A 15,752-nucleotide genomic window follows, 5' to 3' on the forward strand; every position below is an offset into this window, starting at 1 on the left:
ATGGTGACAATAGGCAGAGTCTAACAATGGGACTACACTCCTACAACTAGCCAGTCTATTAACTGAATGCATCGAGTTTCCATCTTTGCTTTCACCCTTTGCTCCTGGGTAGGTGATCCTGCAGATTTTTATTTGCATTTATTTCAGCTGCACCATTTATCCCATTCCCAGTTATCCTGCCCTGAGATCTTATTGAAGCTGCCACTGGGAGCCATGGAGATAAGCAATAGCCTCAGCAAAGAGCCAGCTGCCGAGCCCAGCACCACGGTTCAGATGATGTACGCTCCAGCTCCGCCCCTCTCTCAGAAACAGTGACTCAGAAATGTTCCCATTACCCTTGGAGGAAACTCATTTCCTGCCCGTAATCTGATTACTATTCTCTCACTTGGGACTATAACTGATTTTATAATACTACCTTCATGGGGGCGGGGGGTGGGGAGCATGGAGCTGGTTTTTAATTGTTTTAACATGCACAGGGTGCACAAGTCAGAACCGAAACATGTCAACCTGTGAGCTTTAGAAATACCAATAACATTTCAATGCTGAATTCTGGTGACTATGTATTTGCCTGTTTCATCACAGGGATAATTTCATCCACTCGCCAGGTCTGAAAGACTGGTATGGATCATGACGCTAAGGGACTCTGACTTTCTATGGCATCGCTTCATCGGACCTTCTGCTGCCCCTGGGACTTGGCTCTCATGGGTCCAGGAACTGTTTTCCCATCTGCAATCTCCTCCGAGCTCTATTGATCTTATGCCATCTGTCCCGCCCCAGGTAACACAGATAGAGCACCTTCCAGCTCTGAAGATCGAAGATACCCTGAGGACGTAACCCTTTCCACTTCCCACCCTCATGTTGCTCTCAGCCCCAAACACTGACTCCTACAAGGTTTTCTGCTAATGTGTTAGCTGGGTCTTTGGCGATGTACATAGAAATGGAAGCAAAATGCCTCCAAGGGTGTAGATACCTAGGAGTTGGGAATTCAAAGGACATGTAGTCACACCTCAAAGCAACAGAGGAAAAGAAATCTCACTTCCCTGCTCTTTCATGTTCTACCCTCCTGTCTCCCATCAGGTATCATTGCCTTCCAGCTACCCCCAGAGCTCTGCAGCCCCTCTCACTACTGGTTGCTTCCCTATGAAAAAGGCTCCCTTCTTTTCTCTTTCCCCAGCCACTGTGCTCATAATATTCGCCTGCAAGAATCATGCTGTGATCCAGCTGTGACTCTCAGCTACAAGAAATAGAAACCCAACTCACACTTAAACCATGAAGGGAATTCACATAGATGGGAAGTTCAAGGGCAATCTAACTCCAGGAATAGATGGATCCAGGCTTCCCACGATGTCTTCTGAGATCTATTGCTATTTCTAAGCTCTGCATTATGGCCTGGGCTTCATTTTAGGGCTCTGCCTCCCTATGGCAGAGAGAACCACCAATCGCCTTAGATTTACTCCACTCTTACAGCTAGTGGTCCCAATAATCTGAGTGAAAATCCTAGGTGGGCTCTGATTGGCCTGGTTTAATCTTGTTTCATCCCCCAACCCTTTATCATGGGTGGATTGTGGCAGTTGGTATAGAAGACATTGGGAAGGAAAGGCTGTGGGGATGTGAACTGCTGACTTGTTTCCCCACTGCTGGCTTATGCACTACCATCCGACTCCCAGTTTGGGCATCAGTTTAGTGCCTCCCGTAACTTCTCCACCACCCAAAGGAAGGATGTGACATGGTCTAACACCACAACACAACCACTAAATTTCTATTTCTATGGCTGTGAGCCATATGGACAGCACAGGTGCTTGTTAAAATGCTGATTTCTGGGTCCTACCTCAGACCCTATTAAATCAGAATTGGGAGAGAGTGGGGCCTGAGAGTCTCTAGTTTAACAATGGCCCCAGGTGATTCTTGTGGACTCTGAAGTTTCAGATCTACTGCCCACTTCTCAGGGGCTGGAAAATGGCCACTAGGCGTTTGATCCGTCCCTCCTCTGGCTCAGTGAGAGGACTCACTGGCGCCCCCTACCACATTTTCTGTGTATGGGCCTGAGGCACATCTCAAGCATGCCCAGAGGACACTGAGAGTGAGGCCTGGAGATGAGGGTCAGAAATTGGTTGTTAGGAAAAGGAAATTTGGGGTGAATACAGGAAGCTAAAGTGCTGTCATAAAGGGGTTTGGAGCTGGAGAAGAAAAAGTAAGCCACTATGATGGCTGTGTGGCCACAGCTGGAAAAATCTGGCTGAATTCCAGAGACACAGGGCAATGCTAGCTGGCTTTTGTTTTGTCTTATAAGTACCGCGCGCTAACCGACTGCGCCACTGGAGCTCCTGTTTTGTCTTTTTAAACTTGTTCTGACTGGGTTCTTATGTATGACTAGCTTATGTTTGCAGAAGCAAAAAAAAAAGTGTTTATACAGCAAAAAATTGTCTATACACAATGTAGAGAGAGAAGAAGTTTCTTATTTGTTCTATTGGGACCTGTTAGAGAGTAAAATAAAAATAGCAACAAAAATTTTCCCAATAAACAGAAAAAAATACATACAGAATTAAAGGATGGAGACTGTAAGAAATATAACTAGGAATCAAAACAAGTATGTGACCAGGCACTCACACTTTCTTAAAGGGGACAGGTCTTCTCTAATTTCATCAGGTCTGCTCTCCACTTGGTCACACTCTTACTCTGGCACTTCTGGTCCTGCCAGTCTCCTTTGCATTCTGACTTGTGGTTCCAAAAGTTTAATGTACCCTAGCTGGTTTGGCTCAGTGGATAGAGTTTTGGCCTGCAGACTGGAGGGTCCCAGGTTCAATTCCGGTCAAGGGCACTTACCTCGGTTGCAGGCTCCTCCCTGACCCGGGTCCTGGTTGGGGCTCCTGCAAACGGCAACCAATCAATGTGTTTCCCTCACATTGATGTTTCTGTCTTTCCCCCTCTCTTCCACTCTCTAAAAATCAATGGAAAAATATGCTCAGATGAGGATTAAAAAAATAAACAAGTTTAATGCACCTGAGAATCACCTGGAGGGCTTGTAAATCAAGGTTTTCTGGGTGTACCCACAAAGTTTCTGATTCAGGCGGACAGAAGTGGGACCTGAGAATTTGTTTTAAATTTATCTTTATTGTTGAATGTATTGCAGATGTCCCCCCCCATAACCCCCCCCACCCATTTCCACCCCCTTCCCAGGCTTTCTCCACACTATTGTCTGTCCATGGGCTACACATGTATGCATATAGTTCATTGGTTAATCTGTTCTCACAACTCCCTTCCATCTGAAATACATCAATCTGTTGCAAACTTCAATGTCTCTGGATCTTTTTTGTTCAACTGTTTATTTTGTTCATTAGATTCCGCATGTAAGTGAGATCATGTGATACTTGTCTTTCTCTGACTGGCTTATTTCGCTTAGCATGATACTCTCCAGATTTCTCCATGCTGTCTCAAAGGGTCAGAGATCCTTCTTTTTTACAACTGTATAGTATCGTATTGTGTAAATGTAACACAGCTTTTTAATCCATTCATCTACTCATGGGCACTTGGGCTGTTTCCAGATCTTAGCTGCTATGAACATAGGAGTGCATATATTCTTTTTGACTGGTGTTTCTGGCTTCTTAGGATTTGCATTTTTCACAAGTTCCCAGGGCTGCTGCTGCTGGTGGTGGTGGCGGGGTCCTCCTTTTGATTAGCACTGGCCTAATTTCATCCTTTTGAGCCACTTAACCCCTTTATGCCTCAGGTGCCTCATGTATACACTGGGGATAAGAACACCTATTTGATAGGGTTTTTGTGAGGATTAAATGAAGTTATTCTTCATAAAGTGCTTGGAACACTTTCTGGAATTTATTAAGCCCTCAATACATGTGGACCAAATGAGAGGGGGTTGTGATAAGGATGCACTCAGCTATGTGTGCTATAAAATCCTCCACACTTGCATTGCAGAACTCAATGGGTCTCTCCAAATGGGTTCTTTTCTCCTCCTTGCCCTCATCAATACATCCTTTCAAACTATATTACAAATAACACCTAATCGTGATTTGGTACCCACTATGCGCTAAGAATATGAAGCACTTACCATGCCTCTTTCTGTCACCCTCACAACAATCCTGTGTGACGGGACTACCATCCCACTGTTGTAGGTAAAGAGAATGAGGCTGCAAGAGAACCTAGGTGTCTTAAGCATGTTTCCCTATGTCTCCCAAGCTCTAAGTGGCAAAGCTGGAATTTGAACCTCCTAATAAGCCCATTGTCTGCAGAGTCCATGCCCTTCACCACCCCAGACATAGCAAATAGGTTTTATAATCCAGTCATCCCATCTGCTAGTAGCTGCCTAGGGCACAGGATTCTGAGGCCTAAATATCCTGACTCAAGGGAAAAGATTGCTGGAATTGATTAGAAATATCTAGCTGCCATGCAAGCTAGAGAGGGGAGTCAAAACATAGACCAGATATTTGCTGCCCCTGCACTTTGCTATGGCAACACAGATGGGGGTAAAGGTTTCCTAATTGTATTGAAGATTATATTTAAATACACACAAATCAGGTGAATGCTCCCAGGAGGTGCTAATGATTTCAGATCTGTAGCCCAGCTCCCCTGCTCACTGTAATTGAATTTGAATGCTATTTCAGTGCACACCAATGAAGGCGAAGAGTTGTGTGACTACGCCATATCTGTAGATGATCCCAACCCATTTTTCTTTGGTTTTAGAGTTCTAGCAGGAATATGGTGCTTTAAAATTGTCTGTAGACTAACTGACATGATTGATAGATACTCTAGCAAGATTCTGGACAGTACACAAGAATTTAAAGAGGAGAGAGATATTCCATTTTCAGGTAAAACTTGAAAAACACCAAGGCTCTAACTTTCTGAAGGTGGCTCCTGATTATGTGAAGGTATTTCCACTTCCCTTAAGACCAAGGTTCTCAAACTTCAGTGCATGGGAAAACTGGCATTAGGAAGTTTGTTTCAAAAGCAGATTGCCAGTTCCCTGCCTTATCCGGATCATCAAGGATGGAGCTGGGCAATCTGCACTTTAAACAGGTGCCACAAGGTCGAAGGACCATACCTGGGAAGCCCTGCCTTCAGCAACAGAACAGCAATTCCCTCTTTTTTCAATATGAGGAAACTGTTTCTACTCAAGTGATTTCTCAGATATCACTTGATAGCAGTTGAGAAAAGGCTGGATGGCTAAAAACAAAACAAACCCTGCCATTGATTTGTAGATTATAAATAAATGTTCTATTTACCACAATAATGTGTACATGAATATTTGAATATGAGTAGAAACTGTGTATGAGATACTGTTCAATCCATCTATATGCAATGTTCAGTGCACGGATAGATTTAAAATATTTGCAGATAGCCCAATTGGCGTAGCTCAGTGGTTGAGTGTCAGCCTATGAACCAGGTGGAGGTCACGGTTCGATTCCCAGTAGTGGGCTCGATCCCCAATGTGGGATGTGTGGGAGACAGCTGATCAATGATTTTCTCTCATCATTGATGTTTCTATCTCTCCCTCTCCTTTCCTCTCTGAAATCAATAAAAATATTTTTTTAAAATATTTGCAGATAATTCTGCAAACCTTTCATCCACCCATCTCACAATCATGCCTACCCACAGAGGTCCACAGGCCAAGATGGGGAACTATTGGCTACAGTTTTGATTCCTGCTTACTCTTTAGCACGGCAGTCACTGGGCATGTAATGGGCCATCACTCGCCTGAGTGGGAGGGGAGACTTATATGGCAGGAGTGGATCCATATTAGCAGCTTTATGTACATATTTTCACTTAAAAGCAGAAGTCCAATTCCTTCTACTGTCATCTACACTAACAGAGTAGAAATACGAATTTGATTAATACATTCTCATTTTACTATAAAATAAAAAATCTCTATCTCTTATATCTCCATTCTAGTAATTATGCTTTATGTGGCTAAAACCCACACTTGTAAACAATATTGAATCAATAAAAGATGTTGGGCATCTACTGTGAGCAAAACACTATACCGAGTACCATAAATACCTCATTAAAAATTAACTTGGGCTGAATACAGGGCATTTTCATCATTAAAGAGGTAAATATTTGGATATTTTTGGTTGGCACCTTGTCTCTGTTTGCCAAATTCAAAACTTTTATCAAGTTTAGAAACTGAAAAACAGGAAGGCAGGCTTATTAAAAAGTCACTGGTTCTAACAGATGTGGCTTAAATAAGATTTTGATCCCAATTGCCTTTTGCTTGAGCACACATTCAAATTCCCTGAGAAATCCCTGAGTAGATGGTGGGAGATATTGGTCTCCAATTCAAAATTCACAGAGAAAATCTATAAAGCACATGTGGACAATAAAAAAACAAACAAACAAACAAACCAAAAAAAGACCAATGAATACATATGTATAAGACAAAGAAAGACATCACAATTATCAATAGCTAAGAGGTGTTTGCCCAGCGTCGTGGTCCTGCCCAGCACTGAAGGACAGGCTCAACATTACTGCCTGTTTCCTTGATGTTGTCATAAACGGTAACAATGAGGACTGGGAGTGTGGTAAAAGCCCGAACTTAATAACACAAGGACAAAGGCACTCAGAAAGCGGGCTTCATCGACTCAGTTCTGATCATTTCTAGCGAGGCTACGCTTGGATTTAAAACCCAGATGATTGAGCTGTAGTTCATTAAGAAATGCTTGGAGGGTGATGAGAAAGGAGAAAATGAAAACTGCTTCATTGGAAGAATTTTTTTTTAATGCCATTTGTCTTCCTGACACCAAGGAGAAGCACACGGAGATTCAGGGGCTGCATTGAGTTCGCAGTGACCTTTCACCTCTGTTGATCTCTGACCCGGCTGTTTCAATCACACAGACACAGAAGCTAGGATGCTCGACAAGATGTTTTAGGAGACAGTTTTTCTTTGTCATGTGGCGGAAGGGAAAGAAGTCGAGAAGAAAATCTCTCCAGCAAGACAAATTGCGCCTGTGTGTTAGCTGACAAAGGGTTAACAGGACATCAGGGCCACTTTCCTGCTCGGCAGTTTAATTGCTGCAGGCCAAGGAAACATTTGAGGGCGAGAGGGCTGTTAGTGGGGACCTCATTTTTCAAAGGCCTGTCAGAAAGCTAGTCTGCTGAATGGGTTTGATACAGAAAACAAGAATTGGGTCTGTTTCCCAAATTCGAAAGACAAGGCCCCTACTGACTTGTCCCTAGCAAGAATTCACTAGTTGGTGGCTACCGTGGTTCTTTCATCTGTTAACAGATTGTTTTCCAAAAGAGGTATACCGAAAAGAGGGGCCGAAACCGGTTTGGCTCAGTGGATAGAGCGTCAGCCTGCGAACTGAAAGGTCCCAGGTTCGATTCCGGTCAAGGGCATGTACCTTGGTTGCGGGCACATCCCCAGTGGGGAGTGTGCAGGAGGCAGCTGGTCGATGTTTCTCTCTCATCGATGTTTCTAACTCTCTATCTCTCTCCTTTCCTCTCTGTAAAAACTCAATAAAATATATTAAAAAAAAGAAGAAGAAAAAAAGAAAAGAGGGGTGGGGCGGGGTGGGGGATGTGCGTGATTTGTAAAGCAGAGTTCTCAAAATTGAGCGGGTGTCAGCATCACTTGGAGGGTTTGATTCAATAGATGGGATGGAGCCCAGGAGTTTGCATTTTTAACAATTCCTTCGTGGTCCTGCTGGGTGTGGTCTTAGAACCAGTGTATGAGAAACTGGTTCTAAAATATAGTTCCCAATTCCTCTTTCTGCCCTAATAATCACACGCACACACCAGCGTAATAAGTGCTGCATATTATGTTATAAAATATCAATTATATCCTAGCTGGTTTGGCTCAATAGATAGAGCATCAGCCTATGGACTGAAAGGTCCTGGGTTCTATTCCGGTCAAGGGTGAATGCCAGGTGGGAGTTGCAGGCTCAATCCCCAGTAGAGGGCATGCAGGAGGCAGCTGACCGATGATTCTCTCATCATTGATGTTTCTATCGCTCTCTCTCCCTCTCCCTTCCTCTCTGAAATCAAGAAAATATATTTAAAATATCAATTATTATTATAATTATTACTGTTATTAATGGCTACTTTGAGTAGCAACTGTGTGCCAGTGTTAATCTTCTAAGGCAGGTATTATTGCCCATTTTACCAATTAAGGCCTGATCCAGCCCAAATATCACTCCTAAAGTCATGCTCTTCATCACTTTAATATACTCTCTTAACAAGTAATAAAACATGAGTCAGAATTAACCAACCTACAAGTAATTTTAATCAATGAATTTTCTATATTCTAACAGAAGATATACTAACTCTAAGTGGAAGAATATAAAATTTCTTTTTCCTTATGTCACTTAGAGCCAAAAGAAGGAATATCTGAAGAATACTGCAAAATCAGCCATCCCCCAAATGGGTACTGACTTCTCCCTAGATCAGTGATGGCGAATCTTTTGAGCTCGGCATGTCAGCATTTTGAAAAACCCTAACTTAACTCTGGTGCCGTGTCACATATAGAAATTTTTTGATTTTGCAACCATAGTAAAACAAAGACTTATATTTTTGATATTTATTTTATATATTTAAATGCCATTTAACAAAGAAAAATCAACCAAAAAAATGAGTTAGTGTGTCACCTCTGACACACGTGGCATAGGTTCGCCATCACTGCCCTAGATGCTTGAGGACCACAGGGCAAGTCAGCTTCCCCACCCACGGCACCTGAGACAATATGGGAAAAGTCTCCAAGGTCAGTGGCATTGTCAAATAGGAGTGCCATGGGCTCTTCCTTCTTTTTTCTCTCTTGCCTTGACAAATAGTAGTTAATTGCAAAAGGTAATGTGGCACCAAAACAATGTCTGAGAGCAGTGTTTCCAACCTCTACCCCAGCATCAGGCCGCCTGGAGGGCTGGCCCCGCGGCTGCCTCCCCAGTTTCTGATTTCAAATGTCAAAGGACAGGAGTCCTTTGCACTTCTCAAAATTTCTCCAACAGTGCTGAAGCTGCTGGTCCAGGGACCACCCTTTCAGAACCATTGTTTTAGAACAAGCCTTCCTGGATTCCAACCTGTCTTTATTCATGGATTCAGGAGAGACTGCTATGTGTGAAACCCCTTTCCTGCTCTGTAGATAAAGCTGCAACCCAAGCCAACAAAAGCTCTGCCCTCACAGAGCTCACCATCTAGGAGGAAAAACTGACCAGAGATGAAAATCAATAACATAAGAAGAAAGACAAAGCAATAAACCTGGGCAGCTGAAGGGATTGTTTTAGCAGTGCGTGTACCGGTCTGAGGAGATGGTATCCATCAGAGCTTTCACCTGAAAGGTGAGGGAGCAAGGCAGTGTGGATATCTCAAGGAAGAGAGGGCCAAAGAGGAAGTACAAAGGCCTGAGGCAGAAATGTGCTCAGTGTGTTTAAAAAAGAAAGGAGACCAGTGGCAGAAGGGGGAGTGTGCAAGAGAGAGAACAGTAAGAGAGGAGACTCCAATTCGATAGGAATCTCCATTTTCAAAAAGCTCTCTAGGAGCTTTGGAAATGACTTCTCAGATGCACTTATTTCTAAAGTTCATCCAACTTTCCTTAATGTGCATCAACACTATTTTGGTACCTGACCTGAGAGTAGACACAGCTCTGGAAGATGAAACAAAGAATACATCCTCAGAGGGTAAGGCTTATTGAGCATGCCCAGGGACTGAGTTTTGCATAATTTTTATTCAAATAAATCCTTTCTCTCTCTTAAACAAGAGCCTGAGCCAACCTTATTATATATTGAATGTGGAAACAGAGGAAAAGGGCTGAATCCAAAGAGAAAGGAGTAGTTCTTGGTGACAGACAGGATATGGAGGGCAAAGGGGGGAAAGAATAGCTATGCATGACTCTGAACGGGAATTTGGAGAAGGAACGGGATTCACATGGACAACGATGAGTCTGATTTTACATGTGTCTATGGGAATCAAATAAAAGTGTGTGTGTGTGTGCGCGCACCTGTGTGTTGGGGCGAAAGTGAAATATTGAGACTTGGAAAAAAGGTCATGGCTGGCTGTACACAAACAAGTGACAAATGAAGCCCCAAATTAAATAAGTTCCCTGGAGGAGTAACTGTGGGATGTGGAGCAGGGAAGGCCAGGACTAAGCCCTGGTGGGGAGAGATGACCAGGACCAACAGAGATACAGGATCGACAGCACATTACAAGAAAAGGGCAACCGCCCACCAACCTGTTACCCCAAATGACTATTTCTGACAGCTCTACAGCAAACACAGAACGGGCAAAGGTCAGTCCTCCTGTCCATCAAGCACAGAGGTATGCAGCCAGCTGGCTTTGTGAAAGGGATCTCCCATTATGCAGAACACTTTACCCCATAAATAAGTCAGACTCAATTATTTTATATCAAAACAATATCTTAGCTTTTAACGAGCACAACTGCCAATACCCAGAGTCACGCATTATAAATCACTATTTGCTCCTTCCTACACGTTCTAATTTCATGCTAAGGAGACAGGGCTGAATGGGGTCATTAATCTGAATTAGAAATACTGTGACCGGCTCTGCACTCTGCTTGCTAACATTGTGTGGCTGAGCTGGAGCTGTAAGGGTTGTGCTTTCCTTATAGTTCTGAGGAAGAGGTGGGGAGAGGAAAATGCTGAGCTAGTTGTAATTTTTAAGCCCCTTTTCATTCCAGACCCCATTTGGGCATCTCACATTGGGCTTTAAAATCATTGCTATTATTGCAATGCTTTTACTGAAGCCCTGGTCAAATGACAAGCTTTTCCCAGCCTCTTCTGGAACTCTAGAAGACTCACTTATGCAGCCTAAAATGATGTTCCCTTCTATGAGAAAAAGGGGGTCTTGTATCTTTTTCTGGCAGAAGTGACATAACTCATAGATGTTTCACTGGTGAGGCTGTGGCGGGAAGGCTCTGAATGAGGCAGGTGCTTCTGCAAGGCAGCGGCGAGTTCAATAAGTCTCTCCACCACTGCCTGCTTGCTTTGGAGGAAATGCAATGGATGGTCCTTGAAAACATGTAACTGCAAAGCTGTCAGTCAGAGCTTTCTGATATTTATTTCACTTGCATTAACTATTTACATGTGGGTTGGGGAAATAGACAGAAAACTCAAGTTTATTAATTTACCTTCTTCTTTAGGATTCTGTTAAGAATATTGATGAAACTGCTGGGGCTAACAGGAATCGGGGATTATCTGAAGAGTCAGAGGAACATCAGCCCTGTTCTCTCCACTCCCCTGAAACAGCACAGATGATAGCAGACATATAGTGCAGCAACTTTTGGTCAAAATATGCCTTTCTTGACTCACCCCATCTTGTTCTGACCCCTGATTGGTCACAGTCATTACTGCTAACAATATTATTAGTGGAAATGCACTGAAAATGAAAGTGGGTTCCAAAAGGGCTGGATACATCTCCAGCAGGCAGGTCTGTTAGGGTGTGTCTGCAGGTGCAGCTCAAACTTCTAAGATCATCATGGAGAACATCTACACCTACACCCCACCCCCTCCTCCCAAGTCACATGTCCTCCAAGACCCATAGTGCAGAGCTGAAGGAACTGGGTCTGAGCTAAGGGTCATTCATTTGTCTGTCCTGTCCGCCAGGCCCCATCACAACATTCCAGAGTCCTTAGAAGCTGGGAGTATGGGATCCTCACATTTTCTTTATGGCTTGTGCTTGAAAAATGTTCCCTCTGACTCATCTCCTGACCCCCACCCTCCCTCCCATGGTCCTGGATAGTGAGGTGACTGAAACAGTCCCAGTTGCCACTTTGTTCAGAACCTCTCAAGCTGGCCGGCATGCCAGTGCCCCCTCTACCTGCCCCACCTCCTCCTGGAAGACCCACACATGACTGTAGTCAACTTGCTTTGGGACCTTGATTAGACTTTGGGTGTTTTGTTGCTGCTCTAGAGCTATGGAAAATTGGAGTAATTTTCTGTGATCACAACCCCAGGGTCCCAAGTCAGTGTAATTATAAGTCAATCACTTCCCCTCCAACTCAGGTTCCTCTTCCCTTTGGGCAGGTAAAGTCATTACCATAGCTCCTTTCTCCTTGCACAGGCCATTTACCTCCTGTCTCATGAATCTTCTCAACTGAATGTTCTTGGGGAGAGGGGGGCAGTGGTACTTATCTGTAATTGACTTCCCCACCCTCCACAGCCTACGGGCCTTCTGCTTCCCTGATGGTGAGTGCAGGGAAGTTGATACTCAGAAAGAAACCTTCCCAAGGCACAGCCCTGAGGCCCCAGCATGCAGCCCTCAGTCCACTATAGTCAGAACTGGAGACGCCCCAGGCTATAGCAAGGCCAGAGGAAGCAACACTCTTTTCTGGGGAGGCACGGGGGACAGGACCGGGAGGGAGAAGGCTTTATGTACACTGAGAAATGTGAAGATCCCTTTCCAAACAGGTCCCCATCTCCCTCATACACTAACAGCAAAAAAAAAAAAAAAAAAAAAAAAAAGATGGGAAAGAGAAGATGACATCCATCGTCCAGATAAAATGAAGCAGTTCCAAAACAGGATGGGCATTTATGAGTTAGTTTGATTGAGTCAGAGTCAAGAGAGCTGTTTAAATTCTCCCAGGACACCCCCTAATCACCTTTTCCCTCCTTGCTCCATGAGTGATCCCACCAAACTGTTACAGAAAATCCGGAGAAGAACCAAGCAACGCTTAGAGAGATGGAGTTACATTTATTACGCGTGGGCCCAGAGGAAAATGTTTCTCAAATTCTGGGTGTCTTCACACACGAAGTTTCTCATATTTATACGATCTTACCCCCTTTGTCTCCCAAATATGGGGTTTTTCTGGTTCCCTTTGCAAGTTCTTAAAGGACCCTATGTGCTGGCGCTTCGAGACCTTGACCAAAGGCTTGCTTGGCCTGACGCCAGCACTGATAACTTCGCCTGGAGAAGGTTTAATGGCCTCTCTGAAATGGGAGTAGTCTTATTTTCCTTATTATTTAAGCCAGCAAGCATCTACAGAAGCCAGAAATAGCAGGGATAAAATTTCAAACAGCAGTTTTTATATAAGACGGATGCTTCAAAACAACCCCACAGAAAGTGTTCATACTGAGGACTCTTCATGAGGAAGAAGGGATTCCCACCTCGGCCTAAAGCCAGCCCACAGAGCTCAGCCCTGGGGAAGTTCTGTCCCTGGAATGCCCCTCCGTCTCTGAAACTTAAAAATCCCCCTGTGAGTGCATTTCCTGGCTTCCAGGTTTGCAAGTTCCCGTTTCTGATGGCACAGTTTTGCAGTGAACTTGGAACTGAATTCACTGTCCATTCCTGCCCCTATGGCACATACTTTAGAGGCTTGTTGCATTTTTGATTAAGTAGTTCAGCTGCTATCAGCATTTCCACAATCATTTCTCATGCTCCTTCCTTCTGCATTTTACAGCGTAGCAGCAATTCCCTAAAGATGATGTCAATAAAGCAGCATAAAGCAGAAGGAGAGCATGGCCACAGTCTCGGGGGGCTGGGTTCAAATCCCAAGTTAGCAGCGTATGAGCTGTGGGGCCTCAGGCAGATTATTCAACCCCCCAAATTCTAGTGTTGCCATGAATGAAACAGGAGTGATACTAGTACCTACCTCACAGAACAGCTGTGAGGATTAAATAAGAAAATGAACGGAAATATTCATCCTGGATTTGGAGCAGCACTTACCCAATTGATATCAAATGTGAGCCACGTATGTCATTCTAAATTTTCTAGTAGCTTCAGTTGTTTGGTTTTTTTAAATAAAAAAGGAAAAGAAGCCGGTGAACTTAATTTTACTTATATATTATAAAAGATTATCATTACAAAACACCAATATAAAATATATAAGTGAATCTATCTTTAAATTCTTTTGGTTGTACTAAATCTTTTGTACTCTCCCATCTGTTTTATCCATTCCAATGTGGACTAGCTACACGCCAAGCACTTATGGATGGTGGCTACGGTATGGGCAACACAGGTCTAAACCCTGGTAAATATTCAGTAAAGGCAAGTTCCTCTCACCGAGGCTGTCTTTCCATGCCTCAGAGTGTAGAGATATTTGGAAATAAACTCAGATCACCTTTAGCCCCAGTGCTGAAAGGCTGCCTTTGAGTTTCAATGTTGGTTTTTTCCTGCAGGAGAGCAGGCAGACTTGGAACCCAGCCACTTCTGTGCAGATAGAAAGTATTGTGGATTCTCTACTCTCCTGATCTTGCCAAATGGGTCGCTGCTGCTACTGTCCGGGTTTTCTGGAGCCCTGTCCCTCCATGGTCTAGACTAGAGTCTACTCTAGACTAATCTCTTATCGGACGCCTGAGCACCTTATACAAAGCCCATGCTCATCCCTCGGCCTCTTGAATGCTGCCAGTGATGAGCAGCTCACCACACCTCTGGGAATGACCTTTTCCCTTTCAGATGGCCGTGGTTATAAGAATCCTCTTTTAGAAACTCCTCCTTCTCTGTACCTTCTATTCATTGTTCTAATAACCAACCACTGGAGAGAGAAAGGTCAAAGTCACCCTCGGTATGACAACTCTACCAGTATTTTAAGTTGGCTCTCAGGTACTCTCTAGTTCCCACTGTGGTGAGGATAACCAGCCCCAGTTATTTTCATGGTGGCTGATATGACAGTATGTGTAAGTCCCTCTTCATGCTATGTGCATGTGGTAGTTGTTACGTGTCCTTTGCAAAGTGCAGCCCCCAGAACTAAACATACAATATGCCATCTGGGCCTTGCAGACAAATGTTCCTGATTGTGGGCAACCTGGTCACCATTGCCATCTTTGCCACAGCCTCACACCAAACTCCCAGTAAAGTCTAGTTCAAAGAGTAGGGTGAGCAATGTGCAGGGATGTTGGATGAAGCTAAACACGCTTCTTCAGAGATGTGGAAGAAAAGGAGCAGCTGCAAGAGAAGATTACGTTCAGCCTCGCTCCCATCAATCAATAAATCAGTCAATCTTTATTGAGCTCCTCTGCCTGCACATGCTCATTAGCCAGCATGGGCCCAAGAGTTGCAGCTCTGACTTTGGCGTTTGAGGGGGAGGAGAAGGCCTCTGGTCAAAATATTTTCACTTCCCAAAGGTCAGTAGTTTCCCTGAAGGTCATTAGCTAATTCATGCTAAGGTGTTAATGACTTATAAGCTTTCATTCTTTCTAAAGGGACTCCATCTTGGGGGCAAAGGGGCTGGGTAAGGATAAAGGATGGAAAAGTAAAAGCTAAAGGCAAATGTCTCTTTCTTGCCATTTTCTCTAAGGCTTGGCATGCTGAATTTTAATTAGGATCAGAACAGGAAGTAGGAACTGGGCTCTGGTAACAGTACTGTTTTCATTTCCCGGCTCTTCCCTTACCACATGTGACCTACAGATGGCTACTTACATTTTTCAAGCCTCTGCCCCCTAACTAGTGTAAAGGGAGTGTCCACCAAATAGAGTTGGGAGGATAAAGCACTTAGTACAGCTCACAGTTTAAAATAAAACATAAATCATGATGGTTGCTTTGGTTCATATTGAATCAAACCCAGACTAACAAGAGCTATGACCTTCAGAAAAGGGGATGGATGGTGAATCTTCCCTGGCCTTCACCTATAACAATTCCTGTCATCCGGCCTCATTTGATGGCCTTTTATGATACTGCCGTTTGCAAAATTGTCCAAATCTTTTTTATACTCATTCCCATTCATTTATACATCCTCCTTAGGTTACCTCTTAATTAATGTCTCACAAGTTTGTTGTTCTAAAATCACCTCCCTGAAATGTCGAAGGCAGTTTCCCCAGCCCAGTGTTTTGGGATTTGGTGACCAAAGTGCAATTTTTTTT

The sequence above is a fragment of the Myotis davidii genome, unplaced genomic scaffold, assembly GCF_000327345.1.
Source record: "Myotis davidii unplaced genomic scaffold, ASM32734v1 scaffold6, whole genome shotgun sequence".
Lineage (NCBI taxonomy): Eukaryota > Metazoa > Chordata > Mammalia > Chiroptera > Vespertilionidae > Myotis > Myotis davidii.